Consider the following 7639-nt stretch of genomic DNA (forward strand, 5'->3'; position numbering starts at 1 on the left):
CCTCTCTGGGTCCTGTGCCCTCTCTGGGTCCTGTGTCATGTCTGGGTCCTGCGCCCTCTCTGGTTCCTGTGTCATGTCTGGGTCCTGCACCCTCTCTGGGACCTGTGTCATGTCTGGGTCCTGCGCCCTCTCTGGGTCCTGTGTCATGTCTGGGTCCTGCGCCCTCTCTGGGTCCTGTGTCATGTCTGGGTCCTGTGCCCTCTCTGGGTCCTGTGTCATGTCTGGGTCCTGCGCCCTCTCTGGGTCCTGTGTCATGTCTGGGTCCTGTGCCCTCTCTGGGTCCTGTGTCATGTCTGTGTCCTGCATCCTCTCTGGGTCCTGCGCCCTCTCTGGGTCCCGTGTCATGTCTGGATGAGCCACCTTCTCAGCACCTTATAGTGTTCAGAGACCTAGAAGCTTGTTAAATCCTGTTTAAGTGTTTGTATAGAGTTTGCTGTCCATCCCGTCCCCTGTTCATTTCCATGGATCTGCCGGTGGGGCCGAAAGTTCAACCCTGGACTCACCTGGTCTTGTGGGTAACAAGCTCCCCGAGAGGCCATCCAGGGGCCCTACCCTTAAGTCACCTGCTTAGTACAAAGTCAGGTGTTCTGGGAAGGAGCTCGCTCTGAAAAAAAGGCATATCTGTCACTCAGAACATTCCACAGTTTGAAGAGCTCTATGGCAAGAGCCAGGAAGGACAGCAAACACTTTTCTCATGATGCCACAATACCGATTATATCACCATTCACTCATTTGTGAGCCAGTCCTTAATTTGTGCATATAATGAGCACGAGACTGGGCACCAGAGGCTCAGAAATAGGTGACGAGGCCTGTGACCTTACGGGGTCCCTGAGGACATGAGAAGTTGTACCCGACCTCGCACCAGCCTGGAGAGCTTAGGGAGGCAGGTGCATGCACAGCCTGAGGGGGCCCCGAGGGAGCAAGATGGATTTCTGGTGTTGGGTATGGGGGAGGGGAATAGGAGCTACCAGGTTAACTTTTTCCTTATGATATTTTTTTGCTTCAGGAATTAGGACAAATCTTTACAATGTTTCTGCAAAATCCTCTACGGTCGAGTGAAAATAGCCCAGCATGGTTACCAGGCTTCAGTGAAACTCACATGCACACAAACTCAATTTTAAATTATTAAAAATGAGGATTAATGAGATAATATGCATGAGATGCAAAGTTATATAAGTTGTGTAAATTCGAGGAGTAATTATTAGTGTCATTTTTAATGTACCCAGTCATGGGTTCCTAATTGCTCGATCCATCAACACTCTTCCAAGTTTTAGATTTTAATCATTTTTCTTTTTCTTAAGTCCGGCACTAACCCCTGTTATGAAATCAGCAGACTCATGTTACAACCTTGTCTTGACCGAGGATGCCCTCCCCACACACCTGGCCTTTTCCCCAGGCTCCTGAGCAGGCTCCAGTTTTGGGAACTTGCCCAGAGCTGGTGGCTAGAATGGCTAATACGAAGCCCTGGGGACTCAGCAGCCTTGGACCCAGCCCCCCCAAGAGGGTCCTTCCGGACCCACGGCTGCCTTGCTCTGGGCTTAGGGGCCACAGTCATCTCCAGAATGATGTGGCTTTACCACTCCTCTGGCCACTCTGAACACTGCCCTGAGGACTCACAGGGCTGATTGCTTGTTGTACAGCAAGAGGGATGTATCAGTATTTACTGAACCCCACCATGGCTCTGATGCCCCGCTTCTAGAAGGCAACTTCATTTGCAGCTCCCAGAGGCCTTCGCAGCCGTCAGCACCTCCTCCTTCCTTTAAACACTGAGTGAGAGTAATGGCCATTTACAGGATTGTGCAGCAAACGTTCAGAGCACTCGATCTGGTGATGGTGTGTGTTAATATTTGGAAATCTGAAGTTGCCTTGCACTGTTGTGCATTTTCATTTTTTTATTTCTATTTTTTGTAGAGACAGGGGTCTCATTCTTGCTCTGGCTGGTTTTGAACTCCTGGGTTCAAGGGATCTACCTTCCTCGGCCTGCCAGAGTGCTGGGATTACAGGTGTGAGCCACTGTGCTCAGCCTTACTTGTATTTTTAATCAAAGAACTTTTGCTGGGCATCTATTATGCCCTCAGCTGTGGTTACTTGTGTAAAGATGTATAAGGGGTACATGTTTGTTTTCAGGCAGGAGAGCCTGCAGGTTGGACCCAGGTCCAGTCTTTCCCTCTCTCACCTCAGCGAGTCTCCCACAGCCTTCACCTGACTTGTATAGCACCTGTTTCCTCTTGGAGCTGCACATTCTCTTCCTGCTCCCAACACAGCACCTGGCACCAAGCCCACACTTAGGTGATGTGGCTGAATGGACAGAGAAGGTTACATGGGGGCTGGGCACAGGGGCCTCACCTCCTGGGTGGGCTGGTGTGGGTGGAGCACCCGGAAACAGGCAGCAGTGACCCCGGCACCCCCCTCATCACCCCCAACACTCCTGCTCCACATTACCCCAACCTGCTGGGTGCAGCAGGGTCCTAGCCCTCCCTAGAGGGCTCTGAGGGAGGACACAGGCCCTTGTGCAAACATTTTCTTTCAAATTTAGCTGCATTCAACTCAGCATTTTGTGTCAACCACAAGAAATCTGGCTCAGGGCTACTTTTCAGACTGAGGCCTCATCCAGAGGGTCTCATCAGAGGGGCAGTGTTCTACCGTTAATGACCCATGACCCTGAGCACTTCGAGGATCTCTGGTAAAGGTGGACCCTGCCTGTGAGACTGGGGATGCCCTTTGTGCACTCCCACCATGTGCTGGGGCTGGGGATGCCCTCTGTGTGCTCCCATTGCGTACTGGGGCTGGGGATGCCCCCTGTGTGCTCCCACCGTGTACTGGGGCTGGGGACGTCCTCTGTGCACTCCTACCGTGTGCTGGGGCTGGGGATGCCCTCTGTGCACTCCCACTGTGTCCCGGACACTCACATCGTCCAGTGGCCTCAGCTCCAGGGTTCCATGTAGGGACCACAAGCCTGGACAGGGCTGCTGCACTCTCACTATCATTACGCAGGGATGTCCTCTCAAGGTCTCAACTGATCCTTAGCAGCTGGCACTTGTTATGCATCAGAATCCAGCGGGGTGTGAATCCCTCTGCCTTCACTGACCGGCCTGATGAGGGTGAGGCAAGATAGCCTATTGGAGGCTGTGTGTGAGGAGACCCTCCCTCTCGGGGTCTTGCAGGTGCAGAGTTGAGTCCCTTCAGTTCCTTGGTCCAGGCCTCTCCCTCCTCCACCTCTGTACCTTCCCCTCCAGATAAAACAGCATGGAGACCAAGCTGGTCCTGCTCACTCATCAACAGGGTCGTGGGCTTCAGAGAGGACCTGAAGCTTCTCCAAGGACACTGAGGTGGCAGAGCTGAGAGGGCCAGACTGCCAGGCCCAGGTCCCTAACCATTATGCCACCCAAGGCCACCCTGCTGGTGCCTAACCATGACCTCCCACTGCTTTCCTGAGATAGCTCCATTGCCGTGGAATGGGGGGCTGCTCCACCCCTGCCGGAGGAGGTCTGGATATCCAAGGCACAGCTGCTCTCCATGTATGAAACACTCCCTCCCCAGCCTCAGCCACCTAGCTCTGCTCTTCAGGCTGACCTCCCAGAAGGTGACAGGTGGCCCCACAGCTCCTTTATAGGTGCCATATAGACACAGATACTCCAGGCAGAAGATGCCCAGCACAGCACAGACCCAGCCATTCGTGCTTCCAAGTCACACAGCTTCACCTCGTATCCCATGGCTCCACTGACCTGCTCAACGGCTTTGATCAGGTCACTTAGTATCTCTGTACATCAGGTTTCCCATCTAGACAATGGTGTAAAAGTGGTCCCTGCCTCCAAAGGTTGTCAGGGTCACTTTAGTGAATGCTTCTGGAAACACTTGTGAGAGTGTCTGACACTTTGCTATTACTCTGTTTGTTCCTTTTATTATCTCACAAATGGACCTATTTAACCCACAGAATGTTAAAAATGGGAATTCATGGCTAGGCGTGTAATTCATGGTGAGTTCATGGCTCACATCTGTAATCTCAGCACTCTGGGAGGCCAAGGCAGGAGGAACACTTGAGCTCAGGAGTTAGAGACTGGCCTGAGCAAGAGCAAGACGCTGTCTCTTCTAAAAATAGAAAAATTTGCCAGGTATGGTGGTAGACACCTATAATCCCAGCTATTCAGGAGGCTGAGGCAGGAGGATTGCTTGAGCCCAAGAGCTTGAGGTTGCTGTAAGCTATGATGACGCCATGGCACTCTACCCAGGATGACAGAGTTAGACTCTGTCTCAAAAAAATATACATATATAATACAGGAATTCAATGTCAATATTTACTAATCAAAGGTAATATGGACTTCCAGCTTTTCACAAAAAGTCAGTTGCTTTGCCAACTCCGACATGTCTGTAAGGCCAGAAGTGACTCCTGGTTGCCCAGGTCTTCCTGCCCAGGCATCACAGTCTCACCCCACCAGGCGCCTCTGCTCATCTGGGCCACACACCCAGCCCTGCACAGGCATTCGAGTCGGGATTCTGCACCTCCTGATTTAATATTTGCCTGCTGCACACCTGACATCCAGGCGGGTGAGTTACATTCACTACTTGTGAAATGCAGCAACAGAAAGAAAAACCATTAGCATGGGATATGGATCTGGAGAGTGTGGCCTAGGATGGGGCCCTGGGGACAGAGTAGGTACCCTGGGCTGAAGGTGGGACAGAGGCCTCTGTCTTGGGGAGCTTTCTGTTGGTGGAAGCTGCAGGTCTCAGCCTAACACTTCAGCCAAAGGCATGTTGCCGGCAGCCAGTTTGACATGTCCTTATCTGCTGATTCACAGTACTCGAAATTATCCAGGCACATGGGCCCGTGTTAATGGCCATCTCTCATGGACAGATCACACAGGGGAAACAGAAACACCCCCGGCATGATCACCTGGCATGTGAAATCCAAGTGTCCCCCTAGGGTAACCTGCTCTTGCCAGTCTGGCCCCTGCCCACCCTCCTGACTGCCTGGCAGACAGCCCCTAGGCCCCTGTGCCTTAGGGACACTGCTCTCCTCCCTGTTTCCAGAAGCTTCTCAGCAATTTCTCCCCTCTCTCTGGCTGACTCCCCCTTCCAACACCTTTTCCTGGCTGGCCTCTTCTCAGTTAAAATGTCTCCTCCCTGGACTGTCCCTGAACCCTGACTCCCCTATCTTCCCCATAGCTACTTCTTATCACAGCACTTTATTTCAGTTCTACCGTGGCTCTTTCTCACTTCCAGGAATTATTTCATCTGCTGACTTGCTCCCCACAGTAGACTGCCAGGTCCCCCACGCAGCAAACTTGGGGCCCTATTGCCCTCTGATCACGAAGGAGGGAGGGTTCCATCTGAGAGACATGTGTGTTCCCAGCTGAAATAGTGTAAGGGCCATCACAGAAGTACAAACAAAATCGGGACGGTCTTAGCACAGGAGTCATCCACTCTGCTCCATACCTAGGAAAATGGGGTCTCCTGGCATGGTGGCCTGTAGGCTGGATCAAAGCTAATCATCAGAGAAGGCAGCAAAACAAACTTCCTTGGGCTGACATCTCTCAGGTAGCCGTAAATCTCCCCCAAAATGAGTGTCAAAATCTCTTAAAAGTCAACCCAAATTCTGTGAGTCTGGAGAGTGTTCCTTCTGCCTTGGGGAAGTGAAACATGGTAAAAATTAAGACAGTACGTAAGCAACTTCACGCATTACTCAGCCGTTAGCAAAACACATTCGGTGGAATTATATGCCACTGGTTCTTACACTGCTGCAATTAATTGATTTTATTCCACTTTAGGAAGCTCTGGTCCTGGCCGGGTGCAGTGAAGTTTGAGGTTGCTGTGAGCTATGATGCCAGAGCACTCTACCCACAGCCACAGAGTGAGATTCTGCATCAGAGAGGGAGAGGGAGAGACAGAGAGAGAAAGTGAGAGAGAGAGAGAAAACAAAAGACAAAGAGAGAAAGAAAGAAAGTGAAAGAGGAAGTGAGAGAAAGTGAAAGAGAGCATGAAAGAGAAAAGAGAAAGAGAAAGCAAAAGTGAAAAAGAGAAAGCAAGCGGAAGAGAAAGCGAGAGAGAAGGGAAATAGAAAGCTTCAGTTCTGAATATTCAGACAGGTAGTTCTCCCATGGAACACAGATTCCCACTGATGATCCTGCTACAGTTAGTCCGTTGGGTGTTACCCCAGGGCCTTTGCATCCCACTTGATTCCTTTTCCAGGCGTTTTAAAGCTGCTACCATGAGAAAATGGCCTCTAACACTCTGCATGTGCAGACAGCCCCACCCGTGCTGATCCCAGCTGATGAAGGGACCTCTGTGGAGAGCATCTCTGCCCTTCTGCCTGTGGTTAAAGGTTCCTCTTGACCTGTGACCTGATCTGTCTTTCCAGCTCTTTTTCCCTGCCTGCTGTCCATTTTTCCTCATTTATTGGATCAAACACTTGTATGGGAGGACTTACCTAGAAAGTGCACTCTGGTGAGCTCCACAGAGGTTTGGGGGGGCACACCCAAGGGGGAGTGGGCCCAGCAATGATAGCATTTCAGAAGTCACCACTTCTCAGTCCTCTGGAATATCAGCCACACCTGGACACTTTGGGGGTCTCTGCTCCTGAAGGTAAAGTGGCCCTCAGCTGAAGGCTGAGCTCTGAGCCCAGGGGAGGGACAGAGGGGCTGGAAGGGGCAGCATCAGTGTCCTTCCTGTCCTGGTGTCCTGAGTTCTCCTTCATTCCTTCCCACCCTTCCTCTCTCCCCTCCTCCCTCCCTCCTTCCTTCTTTCCTTCCAACCTTCCTTTACATGTGGAGCAGAGTGGTTGTTGGCGAGCATCCTAGCTGAGTTTGGATTGCGTTTTACTTTTTCCCTAGGAAGCACAAGCTGACATTATCCTATTTTACTGAAGAAGAATCCGAGACTCTAAACCAGGGGTCCTCAAACTATGGCTCATGGGCCTCATGAGGTGGTGTGATTGTATTTGTTCCTGTTTTGTTTCTTTACTTCAAAATAAGATATGTGCAGTGTGCACAGGAATTTGTTCATTTTTTTTTAAACTATAGTGGGGCCCTCCAACGGTGTGAGGGACAGTGAACTGGCCCCTGTTTAAAAAGTTTGAGGACCCCTGAAAACAGTAAAACAATACACCTAGCTGAGGTCATGACACCAGGCGATGGCAACACCAGATCTAATTCGGCTGGACGTTCCATGTCCCCTGCAGTTTGCACTGAGCACAGCGGCTCCACTACCTTACCGTCACCTGTGAGGAAGCCGTTGGTCACGCAGGCAGTACAGCCGTTTACACGCGGTAACACGTACTACATCATGACCCTCTTAATGATGTCATACACCTGCCTGCGACCCCTGGGACATCTTTCAGCCCGGCCCAAGCAATAGGTCGTGTGAACTGATGGCTTCACTTTAAAGCATCTAATAAAATTAAATGGCATCCTATAAAATTAAAGCCATAATTAAAAATTGATTAGCATATACTGTCTGCTGGCTTCAGTATCTATTGTGGTATCTTAAATGTGAGTTATATAGCTTTATTGATTGGGAAAAAGATAAAGCGCAAAATAAAACTAGCGAGCCAGCTAACCACGGATGAAAGCCACAAGACTGTCAAATTGCAGCAGTGTGACATCACGTTGGCTCCCATGTCTGGCAAGGGGAATTCAAGGCAGAG

This window comes from Nycticebus coucang, chromosome 10 (assembly GCF_027406575.1).
Source record: "Nycticebus coucang isolate mNycCou1 chromosome 10, mNycCou1.pri, whole genome shotgun sequence".
Classification (NCBI taxonomy): Eukaryota; Metazoa; Chordata; class Mammalia; order Primates; family Lorisidae; genus Nycticebus; species Nycticebus coucang.